Consider the following 15,313-nt stretch of genomic DNA (forward strand, 5'->3'; position numbering starts at 1 on the left):
GGGGAGGTACCCCGAAACTCAGAGTGCCTGACCCGCAGATCCGACCCCAAATCACGGCCCTACCCCCACCTGGTGGCGGCGTGACAGTTGGTACCTCTGGGTCCGATCGCAGCCGGCCAGGCACTCTGAGTTTCGGGGTACCTCCCCGCCCCCCTCCCCCGCTCGATGTCGGTGGACAACATAACAGGTGGGACCCCTTTCGCTGAGCCAGCCTCCAGGTTTGGGGGCGGCTCTGACACCCGGCGGGGCTGCCCCCCACGCTTGAGGGTGCTTAGGGGTAAGGCCTTGGAGGAGCCATCAGCCAGCCTGGAGCTGGACATTCTTTCCAGGACGCGGCTTTTCCCGTGAATGAGGGGTCTCCGCGATTCCGAGGCGACTTGTCAAGGGCAGAGCAGCGACAGCAGGGCTGTTTCTCCCACCTTCTTAGCCCAGGCTCGGGTTTTCTGCTTCCTCTGGTGGGTCTGGTACGGTGTCCTGGTCCACTAACGGATACACACTGGAGGCTTCTTGTTAAAGCTTGTTTCCGTCTCCGGAGCTTCGAGTAAAATTCGGGATGAGGCTTGCCAGGGGTGGAGGGAGTGAAGAGAATCCTTGCAGGAGCTTCTCAGATGTTTCATTTCACCTTCAGACAGTAGCGACTTCAGCGGTACACTCTTACGACACGAAGAGTGAAGGCTGCTTTTCTGAAAAGGAAGTTTATTTTCTGTGTTATGGGGCCTGCTTACTATTCTAGCTCCGTTGACATTTACCTTCCCGGGCCTTCAGAGCTGTTTGGACAGGTTATTTTGCTTGCAGGTTATTTTCCGTGCAGACTTGGGGGTGTTTTGGGGTTGGCTCCCTGGGTGTGGAAGTGGCAGGTGCCTGTCATGGTGTGCTGTGAACTCCCCACGCTTCCAGGCACCGGGGGTTGAACATTCAGGGAGCTGGGGACCCAGCGGGCAGAAAGAGAGGAGTGGGACTAGTGACGTAGCAGCGGTGGGAGTTGCCTAGGGCTGCCCAGACGGAGCGAGGTTGGTTGGCTTTTTTGGCTGGTGCGGAAGGGGAGAGGGCTGGGCGTTTCATTGGTTCGGGGAGTAAGGTGTTGACGGGAGAAGCCGGGCGGGGGATGGGTCCCTGTCTGGTCAGTGCTCCAAGGGAAGCCCAGGGATGTTTAGTGATTCAGCAGGTGGCAACTTTCCAGCCCTGAAGCCATACCTTGGCCAAGCAAGCCAGCGGCAGCTGCTTGTGCCTGCTGTCAGAAGCGCCAGCTTCTGGGGAATCTCCAGGAGACTTCTGCCTGTAGCAAATGACTTTCCTTATCTTGTTTTTTGTGTATGACAGGAGGCCCTGGTCTTTTGGGTTCCTTCCCCGCCTCTCTTAAAATGTGTAGCATGTTTTTGAACCTCTCCAGTTCTGTTACCCTCTGAATAGCAGGAAGTGGCAGCTGCCACCACTCACAGTTTATTAGTTAATGTGCAGAAAAAGCAATATGTAAAGCAGAGAAATAGTCTGTTCCTTCTGTTTCTGCTTCATAGATTAGAAATTTACATTTTTAGTTAAATAGTAGGGTCTATTCCTGCAACTCTTCATTGCTGGTAGTGAGCTATTTCAAATAGCAGAAAGCATGAAAAAATTAATTAAAGGAATAGATAAATTGACATTAAAAGGACACAATTATTAAAAGTGTCTTAATCATTGGAGGATCTCTAGCATTTTGCACAGTGCCTAACTCAATAAATGTTTATTCGACTGAAATTTAAAGAATTTTTCATAATAAAAGCTTGTTGGTAAGTTTTGACACCTAAAGAACTTTGTATGTTTTCAAATGTCAGAATTGCTTATGTTGACCTTAGACATTCAATTTTAGCTTGAAGCCTCAACCCTTTTACTTTTTCCAGGTGAGGCCCCTTAATTTTCAAATTGTGACACATCCTTCAGGTCAGCTGAAAAAACAGGCAGGCGTGTTTTGCTAACTTATCTCATGAAAATCTTGAAGACTCCCGCATATAACCGTTATATATATATATATATATATTTTTTTTTTTTTTAAACCTAGAAAGTGGTCTAATTGCATATCAAAATGCTTTATTTACAAAACTTCATTTTGTACAAAACGTTTCAGGACAACTGTAGAGTTCCTAAGCATTTATTATCACATTATCAATGAAAAGTGCTGCCATAGAAAAGACAAAACAGTGTTTGGAAAATAAAAATTCTCGCTTATTTGCACGGGGGATCATTGGCCCTGTCTTTGAGGGCGGCTGGAGTGTTTGTCCAGTTCTTTCTGTGTTTTGCCTTTGCTATTCTGTTCCTTCCTCCAGTTGTTAAGCTGTTTCTTCTTCATCTAAAGACATACTTTCCTGGCATGGACTTGCTGACTTAAAGCTGCTGCATTTTCTCACATAAATTCTATTAACAATGGCCTTTATTTTTTAATTGTCCCATACACTTTCCCACCACTTCATATGATAATTGTTCGATGGTCCTTGGAAAAATGGGGAATGGTGGAGTTGGTGGGGGATGCTGGGGAAGGGGATGTGACAGATTATAGTTGGCTCTTTCTTTGCCTTTTTTGGATGGTCTCTGTAGCCATAGCAATCTCTTCTGGAAGGACTGTTAAAATATGCCCAGTCTTAAAGATTTTGGACTTTCTGTTAAGGCTCTTGGTAGGGAATATCAATGGTCACTTATCCTCTCTTACCACATCCCATCCCAGGAGTTGGTGATGGACAGGGAAGTCTGGCTGCAGTCCATGGGGTTGCAAAGAGTCAGACACGACTGAGCAACTGAACTGAACCACATCCCACGAATTTTGACTGTAAAATATGCCACTTTAATAAGCTACCCAATTGCCAGAGGACCATATTTCGTATCAGCCCATTTAGACAGGGGAGTTGGGAAGCAGCACTGGATGTGGGGGAGGTGCGGATGAAGAAAGGGGAAGAGAACAGTGAGTGGGGTCAGGGAGATGGCTTGGTTTTGTAACTATGACTTCTGGTTTCAGTAAAGCAGAATCAAGTATCTTATCAGTGTGTGTGGCTCAGTCTGTGCTGGAGTGCTCTGCTGCCCTCTCTAGTATTCTTCCCTCCGCCAGTAAACACACCACACACACATGGCCTCAGACAAATTCACAGACCCACACATGCACACACATAGTGACAAGAGACACAGACACAGATGTAGACACATGTATCTTTTGCCAAAAGCTAAGCATCCCAACTTGTTTTTAAAACCAATATGTCACACAGGGCTCAGTAGCAGGTTGAATTTGGGGGATCTGAAATCACCCTAATCATGTATTTGAGAAAGATTCCCCTTCTCTCTTTCCACAGCAAGCTGATCTGTCCCGCTTAACCCGCAAAGCTGCTGGGGGCGTTCACTGAAGCAAACGTTAAATGTAGATGTAACTGAAGTGGTTTTCACCTTTTAGACTTTCTGGTGCTGGGGTTGAGTTAACGTTCCTCAATTTGGGGCACCAGATCTCCCTGTACAAAGCCCCTTTCTTGTTTTGTATTTTTCCTTCTTTCCCAGTCTCATTCCCTCTTTGTCAGAGGAACTTCCTCTCGCGTTGGGTGTTCTGGGGTATGTCTGTATCCTTGTCAAAGGTGTTGTGTGCATGTTTTTAGTGTAGGTAAATAGTGCTGTGCTGCTATAGTTTCATTCAGTTGCTTTTCCATTCAATATTAAAACTTTTATTATGGAAATTTTCAGACATTCATAAAAGTTGGAAGAATTTCATTCAGCAATGTATTTGCTACCTGTGGTTGGCATAGGTTTATCCAGTATGGTATGGCTGGCCTGCTATATACCCACTAATCTCACCATTTTTCTAATTATGTACACTTAGTTCACCTCCATTCCTGCTACCATGAGCAAAGCTGTGATGAAGGAATATCCTGGAGCATCTCTTAATGATACCTGTGAGACTATCTCTAGGGCAGTGGTTCTTACAGTGGTCCACACTCAGCAGCATCAGCCTCACCTGGGAAGATACAATCAGGATCTAACCTAGACCTCTTGAATCAGAAACCCTGGGGACAGAGACCATCAGTTTGTGTTTTAGGGCAAGTCTTGGGTGTGCTGCAGTCCATGGGATCTCAGAGAGTCAGGCTCGACTTAGTGGCTGAACAACAAACAAGCTTGGAGACTGTTGCCTAGGAAAGTTTGAAGACCACTGCTCTAAGTGTATGTACCCAGGAGTGGGAAGGCTGGGTTAAAGAGAACAAACCCCGATTTTTACTAAATACTGCCAAGTTAGTCTCCAGTGTGGCTGGATTGGCTGACACTCTCACCGCAGTGCATGACGGATTCCTGATTCACCACATCCTCTCTAGTGGTTGGTATTAACCATCTTTCTAATTTTTTCAGTACTTGATGGCTATAAAGTGGCTCCTTATTGTTGTAATGTGAATTTAGGTACTTTCTTAATGAATTTAAGCACCTTTTAATGTATTTGTTAGTTTTTACAATTTCTTTGACTTTAGTCTGTTTTTCTAATGTGTTGATTTGCAGATGTCTTACATATTTTGGATATAAATTTCCTTCTGTCATCTAAAGGCAGAATGAGATTGTCAATGGTTCTGTTCAGTTCACTTGCTCAGTTGTGTCCGACCCTTTGCCACCCCATGGACTGCAGCACGCCAGGCTTCCCTGTCTATCAGCAACTCTCAGAGCTTGCTCAAACTCATGTCTATCGAGTCGGTGATACCATCCAACCATCTCATCCTCTGTTGTCCCCTTCTCCTCTTGCCTTCAATCTTTCCCAGTACCAGGGTCTTTTCCAATGAGTCAGTTCTTCACATCAGGTGGCCAAAGTATTGGAGTTTCAGCTTTGGCATCAGTTTTTCCCATGAATATTCAGGACTGATTTCCTTTAGGATTGACTGGTTTGATCTCCTTTTAGTCCAAGGGACTCTCAAGAATCTTCTCCAATACCATGGTTCAAAAGCATAAATTATTCAGCACTCAGCTTTCTTTATAGTCCAGCTCTCACATCCATACATGACTACTGGAAAAACCATATCTTTGACTAGACAGAATTTGTCAGAAATGTCTCTGCTTTTTAATACACTGTTTAGGTTTGTCATAGCTTTTCTTCCAAGGTGCAAGCGTCTTTTGATCTTATGGCTGCAGTCACCATTTGCAGTGATTTGGAGCCCAAGAAAATAAAGTCTGTCACTGTTTCCATTGTTTCCCCATCTATTTGCCATGAATTGATGGGATTGAATGCCACGATCTTAGTTTTTTGAATGTTGAGTTTTAAGCCAGCTTTTTCACTCTCCTTTTTCACTTTCATCAAGAGGCTCTTTAGTTCCTCTTTGCTTTCTGCTATAAGGGTTGTGTCATCTGCATATCTGATGTTATTGATATTTCTCCCTGCAATCTTGATCCCAGCTTGTGCTTCATCCAGTCGGCATTTTGCATGATGCGCTCCACATAGAAGTTAAATAAGGAGGGTGACAACATACAGCCTTGACGTACTCCTTTCCCGATTTGGAACCAGTCTGTTGTTCCATGTCTAGTTCTAGCTGTTGCTTCTTGACAATTTCAGTGGTAATTTCAGAAATTTAAAATTTTGATACAGCCCAATGCCATTACTTTTTGCCTTTTTCACAGTAAGAATCTTAAGATGTTCTTCCTTACTCCAAGTTACAAATATATTCTGTAGTTTCTTTTATCAACTGCCTACTTTTACCTTCACAATGACGGCTGTGATCTGTTTGAGGTTTGTCTTAATACATGGTATAAGTAAGGAATTCGGTGTTATTTTTTTCCTTTCCATTTTGTGAGCCTGCTACTGCTAAGTCACTTCAGTCGTGTCCGACTCTGTGTGACCCCATAGATGGCAGCCCACCAGGCTCCCCCGTCCGTGGGATTCTCCAGGCAAGAAAAACTGGAGTGGGTTGCCATTTCCTTCTCCAATGCATGAAAGTGAAAAGTGAAAGTGAAGTTGCTCAGTCATGTCCGACTCTTCCCTACCCCATGGACTGCAGTCCACCAGGCTGCTCCGTCCATGGAATTTTCCAGGCAAGAGTACTGGAGTGGGGTGCCGTCGCCTTCTCCATTTTGTGAGCCAGTTTCCCCCAAATCATTAAACTATATCCCTAGTATTTTAGGGATAAATGTGGAACTGCCTCTATCATTCATCAGATTCCCTTATGTTTATTTTCTTCTACTTTATTGATTTATAATCTATGATTGGTAAACTTCACTTGTATATTTAAAGTGTACAATCTAATGGTTTTTTTTTTTTTTTTTGGCCTTGGCCACATCTCATGCTACGTGGAACTTCCTCAACAAGGGGTTGAACCTGCACCCTCTGCAGTAGAAGCATGGAGTCTTAACCACTGGACCACCAGAAAGTGAAAGTGTTAGTTGCTCAGAGGTGTCCAACTCTTTGTGACCTGGTGGACTGTAATCCCCCATGCTACTCTGTCCATGGAATTCTCCAGGCAAGAATACTGGAGAGGGTAGCCATTCCGTTCTCTAGGGGATCTTCCTGACCCAGGGATCGAACCAGGGTCTCCTGCACTGCAGGCAGATTCTTTACCATCTGAGGCTCTAGGGAAGCCCCCAGTTTGATGAATTTTGACAGGATGTGTACCTCTGAAACCACCACAATCAAGATCCAGACCATTGCCCTCACACTAAAACTTCTCATTTGCCTTTCCTCTCACTTTTGTCTCCAGACTCAGGAGGCCACCACTGGTTTGCTTTCTGCCACAAACAGGTTCGTTTGCATTTTCAGATTTTGAGATTCTTCACAGGGTTTAAGTTCTCTATTCTGTCCCAGTCATCTGTCTATTTCTGTGCCAGATTATTTTTATTATTATAGCTCTGCAGTGTCTTGCATTTCAGAGCTTATTTATTTGTGGACCTTTCCTCTTTCATATACATTTTGGAATGCTTATCAAATTCTTAACAACGTCTTAGAAATGCAGTGGCATTGCATTGAATGTATAGTCTAACATGGGGGAGAATCGACACCTCTTCCTCCCTAGTTGTAATGCTGTCCATGAACATAGTGGTCCCATCTTTTTCTAATGACATTCAATTGAGCTTAAATTTTCTCTATCGTAAGATTTTGTTTTAAAACAAAAGTAATGTATTGTTTTGAGGAGAATTTGAACCTGGACTTAGTCTGAACTTTAGAGGAAGACAGAGTGTATGGGCTTGGGAGACAGATCTTGTTTCAATCTCCATTCTCCATTCACTTGCCTTAAGTGACACTGGGCAAGTTCTCTCCTTTGGTGGCCCCAGGTTTCTCCTTCCTCAGGCTGGATGCCTGCAGCCTCCTCCCCAAGGCTGCTGAGCTGCTGAGGGCTTTAAATGAGATAATGTAGGAGAGGCAGGGAGTACAACTTTGAAACATTTGCTGGTTAGTGAATGTAGGTGTCATATATCTCCTGTGAGTGAAAGTCGCTCAGTCGTGTCTGACTCTTTGTGACCCCATAGACTATACTTACAGCCCATGGAATTCTCCAGGCCAGAATACTAGAGTGGGTAGCCTTTTCCTTCTCCAGGGGATCTTCCCAACCCAGGGACCGAACCCAGGTCTCCCGCATTGCTGGCGGATTCTTTACCAGCTGAGCCACCAGGGAAGCCCAGTACCTCCCCTAGTGCTGACTTTAAATAGAACAGACTTCATACTTCTACTTCTTAGGGACTGATAATAAAGAAGTGTCAGAAAAGCAAAGTGAACAAGTCTACTGATTAACTGTGTAATGCTCCCCAAGTCTACTCATGTAAGTCCATGCTTCTACCTCGTTGTGACTGGGGAAGAAAGACCAATATATAAGACACAGTAAGGGACTTCCCTGTTGGTCCAGTGGGGCTTTGCCTTCCTGCACAGAGATGGCGATTTGATCCGTGGTCTGGGAGCCAAGATCTTACATGCCTTGTGGCTAAAAAACCAAAACATAAAACAGAAGCAATGTTGTAACAAATTCAATAAAGATTTTACAAATGGTCCATATCACAAATCTTAAAAAAAAAAAAGAAACAATTGAGGAACTCTGTGTGGCAGACGGCTTATGATCAAGGTTAAGTGGTGTGGTGCCAGGGGACTAAGGAGTAGGGAGAAATGCTGCTCGGTGAGGAGTGGTTTTTTATTAATTTTTAAAATTTCAGTTCAGTTCAGTTTAGTTGCTCAGTTGTGTCCGACTCTTTGCAACCCCATGAACCACAGCATGCAAGGCCTCCCTGTCCATCACCAACTCCTAGAGTCCACCCAAACCCATGTCCATTGAGTTGGTGATGCCATCCAACCATCTCATCCTCTGTCGTCCCCTTCTCCTCCTGCCCTCAATCTTTCCCAGCATCAGGGTCTTTTCAAATGAATCAGCTCTTCGCATCAGGTGGCCAAAGTATTGGAGTTCAGCTTCAACATCAGTCCCTTCAGTGAACACCCAGGACTGATCTCCTTTAGGTTGGACTGGTTGGATCTCCTTGCAGTCCAAAGGACTCTCAAGAGTCTTCTCCAACACCACAGCTCAAAAGCATCAATTGTTTTGTGCTCAGCTTTCTTTATAGTCCAACTCTCACATCCATACATGACTACTGGAAAAACCATAGCCTTGACTAGATGGACCTTTGTTGGCAAAGTAATGTCTCTGCTTTTTAATATGCTGTCTAGGTTGGCCTGGAAAATCCCATGGATGGAGCAGCCTGGTAGGCTGCAGTCCATGGGGTCGCTAAGAGTCAGGCACGACTGAGCGACTTCACTTTCATTTTCACTTTCATGCATTGGAGAAGGAAATGGCAACCCACTCCAGTATTCTTGCTTGGAGAATCCCAGGGACAGAGGAGCCTGCTGGGCTGCCGTCTGTGGGGTTGCACAGAGTCGAACACGACTGAAGCGACTTAGCAGCAGCAGCAGGTTGGTCATAACTTTTCTTCCAAAGTGCAAGAGTGTTTTAAATTTAAGTATAGTTAATTTACAATGTTGTGTTAGTTTCAAGTGTACAGCAAAGAGATTAAATTTTACACATACACATACATGTATTCTTTTTCAGATTCTTTTCCATTATATGTTGTTATACTATATATAGCTTTCTGTGCTAAACAGAACATCTTTGTTTACCTACTTTATATATAGTAATGTGTGTATGTTAATCCCAAACTCCTAATTTGTCACCCACCTCCCCACCCGTCCCCCTCCTGCTACCCCCTCTGGTAACCATGCGTTTGTATCTATATCTGTGAGTCTATTTCTGTTTTGTAAGTAAGTTCTTTTGTGTCATTTTTTCAGATTCCACATGTAATTGATGTTACATGATATTTGTCTTACCTCACATAAGACAAATATCTGACTTAGCTCACAACATGTCTAGGTCCATCTGTGTGTGTGTGTGTGTGCTCAGTTGCTTCATCATGCCCGACTCTTTGCGACTCCATGGATTATAGCCTGGCAGGCTCCTCTGTCCATGGGATTCTCTAAGCACGAGTACCGGAATGGGTTGCCATGCCCTCCTTCTGGGGACCTTCCTGACCCAGGGATCAAACCCGGGTCTCCTGCATTGCAGGTGGATTCTTTACTGCTGAGCCACTGGGGAAGTCCCTATGTCCTCCATGTTGCTGCAAATGGCATTATTTCATTCTTTTTTACGGCTGACTTTATATATATGTATGTATGTATATATATATGGTGTATATATGTACACACCACATCTTCTTTATCCACTTACCTCTCAGTGAACATTTAGCTTGCTCCCATATCTTGGCTGTTGTAAATAGCGCTATGATGAACATTGGAGTGCATATATCTTTTCAAATTAGATATGTATGATATATATGTATGTCCAGGATATGCCAGATATTTGCTCAGGATTAGGATCTCAGGATCATATAATAACTCTGTTTTTACTTTCTTAAGGAATCTCCATACTGTAGTCCATAGTCGCTGTATCAATTTACATTCCCACCAGCAGTGTAGGAGGATTCCTTTTTTCTGCACCCTCTCCAGCATCTGTTACCTGTAGACTTTTTAATGATTGGTGTGAGGTGATACCTTATTGTAGTTTTGATTTTCATTGCTTTAATAGTTAGCAATGTTGAGCATCTTTTCACATGCCTGTTGGCCATCTATATCTCTTCTTTGGAGAAATGTTTATTTAGGTCTTCTGCCTGTTTTGATAGGGAGTTTTTTTTTTTTTTTTTTTTTTGCTATTAAGCTGTATGAGCTGTTTGTATATTTTGGAAATTAAGCCCTTGTCGGTAACATTGTTTGCAAATATTTTTCTCCTAGCTTGTAGGTTCAGAGAAGGCAATGGCAACCCACTCCAGTACTCTTGCCTGGAAAATCCCATGGACGGAGGAGCCTGGTGGGCTACAGTCCATGGGGTCGCTAGGAGTCGGACACAACTGAGCGACTTCACTTTATTTTTTCACTTTCATGCATTGGGGAAGGAAATGGCAACCCACTCCAGTGTTCTTGCCTAGAGAATCCCAGGGACGGGGGAGCTTGGTGGGCTGCCGTCTATGGGGTCGCACAGAGTCGGACACGACTGAAGCGACTTAGCAACAGCAGCAGCAACCTGTATGTTGTCTTTTCATTTTGTTTATGGTTTCCTTTGCTGTGCAAAAGCTTATAAATTTAATTAAATTCCAGTTGTTTATTTTTGTTTTTATTTCTGTTATTCTAGGAGACAGATCCAAAAATGGATATTGCTGTGATTTATGTGAAAGAGTGTTCTGTCTATGTTCCCCTCTAGGAGTTTTATTTACATTTAGGTCTTAAGTTCATTTTGAGGTTACTTTTGTATATAACTTTAGTGTATGTTCTAATTTCATTCTTTTGCATGTAGCTGTCCAGTCTGGAAGAGTTTTGACTTGACTTGAGTAGAATTAGATTACAGGATAGTGAAGGGGCCTGAGAAACAAAGTGTAATTAGCATTTCTGTCCAAGATTTCGGGAGCCTGGTATTGAACGATATGACAGTAGATTTTGTGCCTGAATTTTGACTTAAAAGTCATTGCTTTGGAATCAGTGATAAGTGACTAGTATTGCCTAGGTAACTAATAGCTCTCTGTCATTTAATATAGAGGTTAAGAGCACTGTTCCTGGGCTTAAGTCTTGGCCTTACTATCTAGGAGCTGTGGAACTTTAGGCAAGCTATGCAGGCCTTCCATGCCTCAGTTTCCCTAACCCTCACTGGTGGGTCTCATAACAGCAGGTACCTCAGAGGTTGAGGACCGTAAGTAAACCTTTGTCAGGTGCTTAGTCCCTGGCAGAAGGTCATCACAGTATAAATGCTGTTTTTATGACTACTGTTGCTAATATTCATTGTCTTCCTCTCGTGTCTCCCTTGAGGTGTGTGAGGCCTTATGCTCCAGAGTTGTTGGATGTCCAGAAAGACTGCTGGAGGCACAGTCCTGTAGAGAGAATTTTTTTTTTCCCCCCTGCAGATTGCCGGGCATATAGTGGGAACTTACATTGTAGGCTGAGCAAGTAAATGCATGATAGACTGTGAAGCCAGGCACTGTCTCTCAGGTGCTGTCTCTTGGTCCTGAATGTCCTCAGGCAGGTGATTGAACCTGGGCCTCCTGCATTGCAGGCAGATAGATTCTATACCGTCTGAGCCACCAGGGAAGTCCCTTGGGAAGAGCAGAGACTTGCAGTTCAGGACAAGCAAGCCATGGCAAAAATCATAGGCAAGTCCAACAGGTAAAGGAGAGGAATGCTATTTTATAGAGAAAAAAGGAGGAAGTTAGAAGGGTAGTTTTGAAGGAAAGTCCATTGGAAAAAGGTGAGAGTTCAGGGTGATGTGAGTCTCTCACTCACTGAGTCGCTGGGGTGTAGTTGATGTCCTATAAGGAGATGCGATGTTCATCTTTTCCTGTTTCACATTAGCATGCTGGAAGCAGGTTTTATTTTGCTGTATTCCTATTTTGATTAAACCTTTTAGCAAAGGTGTAGTAATTACAGGGGTTCATACTTGTTGAAGATTAACTGTGTGCCAGACCCTATGTAAGCCCTGGACTCTTGTGACCGTCCTGTAAGATGGCTGTTATTATTATCCCCTTTTAGACATGAGTGTGGAGTACAAGTAATTTGCCCAACTAAGTAGGAGGGCCCTGAGGAAGTTTAGTGTTTGAGGCCTTTGCCAGTTGGCAGCACTTACCAGGGTAAGTGCTGTTGGTATGGCGCCATTATAATTACATAGAATTGGGAAACACACGTTAGCCTAGCAGGGCAATCCCGTGACCTTGGAGGTTTATCAGCCTACATTGATGGTTCTCAGATTTCAGCACATATTAGAATTACCTGGAGGCTTGTTAAAGCGCTTGTGCTGGGTCCACTTCCACCAGAGTTTTGGAGGCAAGTGTCGATAGCTTGGGCTGGGACCTGATGGTTTACATGTCTAACATGTTCCCGGATCATGCTGGTGCTACTGGCCTGGGACCACTCTGAGAACCACTTCCATAATCAATACTCACGTAAGTGAAGTCAGCTGCTCTTACTTCTACTTACAGTCAGGTGAGACGATTGCCGATTCAGAAATTTTAAATACTGTCCACCTCATGAAATAAAAACTGAACTCACGTGGTCCAGTTTATCTAGGCCAGCAGAGGGATGTCTGAGCCAGGCCAGGGCAGTGGAGAAAATGCTTTCTGTCCTTGCCAGTGTTTTCTGATATGGGTTAGATGGATGAGGACCCAGGGTGGAGAGAAAATTTGGAAATGCAAGTTAAGGCTTAATATTAGAAGCATGAAGTGCCATCTGGTGCATTTCATCCTAGGAAGATACCTGATTTGTTTTTATTTTGTTATTTTCCACCCTCCCCTCTCCCTTCCATAGGCACAAAAAGGCTTGGTGTCCATCGTTTTACCCGTTTGGGAAACTTTACACGTGGAGAAATTAAAAATGTATGACGATGCGTAGCCTGATAGTAGAGAGACAGAAGATTGTCTTATTTGACGGGACTAATTGTAGTAGAAAATTACCTGTTTGTAGGAAAGCACTTAAAGAGAAGGGCTGCGCCTGTCTCCAGTTGTGAGGTAAAATAGCCACATTGTGTCCACATTTAGCTCGCACGTGGAAAGCCCTCACCAAATGCATGATCCACTGTTACTCCAGGTGAAGTTTTCTGTTTTGCGATTAAAAAAGAGGGCATTTCCCTCATGTCAGCAGTGTTACACGTGAAACTGAGGAATCAGAACATTTTCAGATTGAAAGGTTTTTTAGGAGATGGTGACTTAGGATCACCTCAGAGAAGATCGTGCAGGTAAACTGGGAGGAAACGTTCCAGAGTTTTCCCTGTGCTCGTTGTCGGGGCTCTCCTGTGGCCCCAGCAGCTGGGATTAGCTGGTTTGCTTGGTGAGGTGATGTGGCAGGGCAGAGAGGATGGGAGAGGGCCAAGGGAGACTGGGGCGGCCAGACAGGCCAGGTGTTCTCAACCTGGGCTTTACAGCAGTGGAGGGTGAACGTGTGCTGGGGGTCAGCTATGGGCCAGACCCCTGTGGGGCCTTGAGATGCAGAAATGCGTGAGATGGGGTCTGGGTTCCCAAGGGGCTCGTGGGGGAGGCAGGCACATCTGCAGGTAAAGCCACCACCAAGTGGTGGGCACAGGATGGCAGCTGCACACCAAGCCCCCTGGGGTGGGCCAGGGGAGCTGGACAGGGAGGTGGCCCACTCCTGGTTCCCCACGTGCCAGAGCACGTGAGACGCTGATACCATAGGGTAGCACAGATGGAACTAGATCTGGCATATTTTGGTTTTGTTTCCTTTTGTTTTTGTGGTTTCCATTTTAAGCGAGGGGATTTTGACTGCAGAGGGCCCACAGACGCTGTAAGAATCCGGAGCTGGGAGTGCCCTTCTGAGCCACTCAGGAGGTCAGGGGGTGTGTGCCAGTTGACTGACAACTGTGGCTAATTTTTAGCTATTTTCTAGGAACATAAAACCTGCAGAAGATGAATGGCTTTCTATCTTTAAGGTATATCAGCTTTTAAAAGGAAGATTCTTTATTAAAAGCAAGGTTCTGTTTGCCCTTAATTTCTGGCAAAGTGCTGAATTCCAGTTTCAGTTCTGTTTTCGGTGGTTTGCACTTCTCACTTTCCTTGTCCTCCCTTCTCCCTCCTCCTCCTCTCCTTAATGCCTTTACAAATACCCTGCCAGCCGGCCTATGACCTTGGTGAACTTGGGCCTCAGCTTCCTTATCTGTAAGTGGAGAGCTTGGATTAGCTGACTCCTAGTCGCCTGGTCCCCACATCCGTGAGTCCTGTCACTGGGGGACACCTGAAAGAGTGACTGGCGAAGTCCCTCTCATCAGCCGTTTATTATTCTTTTAATAAAAAAAAGTTATTTCAGAACGGCCTTCCCGGATCCTGTTAGTTGTGTATCCAAACCACTTTATAGAAACAGCAGTAAGCGGTTGATTCTCCACTATTGTGTTTTACAGCTTGTGATCCATGTCCCTTCTGGCAGGCTGTCTGAGCTAAAGGTGCAAAATGTGCAGTGTTCAGTGCTTGATTCACGGGCCCGCTGTGTGAATCCGCAAAGGATGTTATAACAAATGTTACCTGAGGACAAAGCCTATGGGATGTTACCATTAATCTCAGGTTATGGGGTGAGGGTGGGGGGTGCTCTTCAGCTAAGCTGGTGGGGGTGGGGCGGGCGGGGCTGGTTGGATGATACTCAGGTTAGGAATGGAACTTCCAAGGGTCACAGGTCAAGTGACGTTTGGGGGTGGAAGGAAAAAGTCCCAGGAGCTGAGAGGTGGAGAGAGAGTCACAAAGACTGTCCCCTGAGGAGGAGGGGAGGGTTGGCCGAAGGGCTCCCCCTTCCAGCTGCGGGGGACAGTAGCAGAGGCCAGAGGATCAAAAAGAGGAGAGAAAAAGCAGCTGGAGGGGAGAGGTGCTTTTACCCTCCCGGCAAACACAGGCTGAGGGTTTGCCTGAGGCCAGTCTGAAAAGCCGTCTGTGGGGTCGCACAGAGTCGGACACGACTGAAGCGACTTAGTCTGAAAAGGGGGCTTGAGGCCAGAAGGGCAGAGTCTATTGCTCTGAGGGAAACCAGGAGGGATGGGCAGGCTGGGTGAGTGGAAGAGGAGAGGAGAGCCTCCGGCCGGCCTGCTCAGTATCCTGAGAGAAACATTTTGTCCTGAGAGAAAATCCGTGGCCTCTAGCCTGAGACAGGCTGCTGCGGTCACCTGAGACCAAGAGAGGGCAAGAGGGGACAGGTGCTGTCCTTTTGAGGCATGGACCTTCTCCTGTGGGAAATGGCAGCAATAAGCAGTGCGTCACAGTGTTGTCACCTGAGGCCCTTGGGGCACGCAGGAGGCTGTGGGGGGCTGCTTCCTGGCTGTGAGGTGACGGAGGTGGTGGCAGAGGGGTA

General features: G+C 45.2%; 1 protein-coding gene across 13 annotated transcripts in view; it reads left to right on the forward strand.

Moving 5' to 3' along the window:
• SGMS1 (sphingomyelin synthase 1) overlaps positions 1–15,313 on the forward strand; it is a 330,390-nt gene that overhangs the window by 2,681 nt on the left and 312,396 nt on the right. Inside the window, exon 1 of one of the 13 annotated variants that reach the window (XM_010832197.1) lies at positions 39–187. The exons of the other annotated variants lie outside the window; for them this stretch is intronic. The gene's annotated coding sequence lies outside the window, so the exon portion shown is untranslated. Of the gene's footprint in view, positions 1–38; positions 188–15,313 lie in introns of those variants that run through there. 13 annotated transcript variants of the gene reach the window in all.

Source organism: Bison bison, unplaced genomic scaffold (genome assembly GCF_000754665.1).
Source record: "Bison bison bison isolate TAMUID 2011002044 unplaced genomic scaffold, Bison_UMD1.0 scf7180017860456, whole genome shotgun sequence".
Taxonomy (NCBI): Eukaryota; Metazoa; Chordata; class Mammalia; order Artiodactyla; family Bovidae; genus Bison; species Bison bison.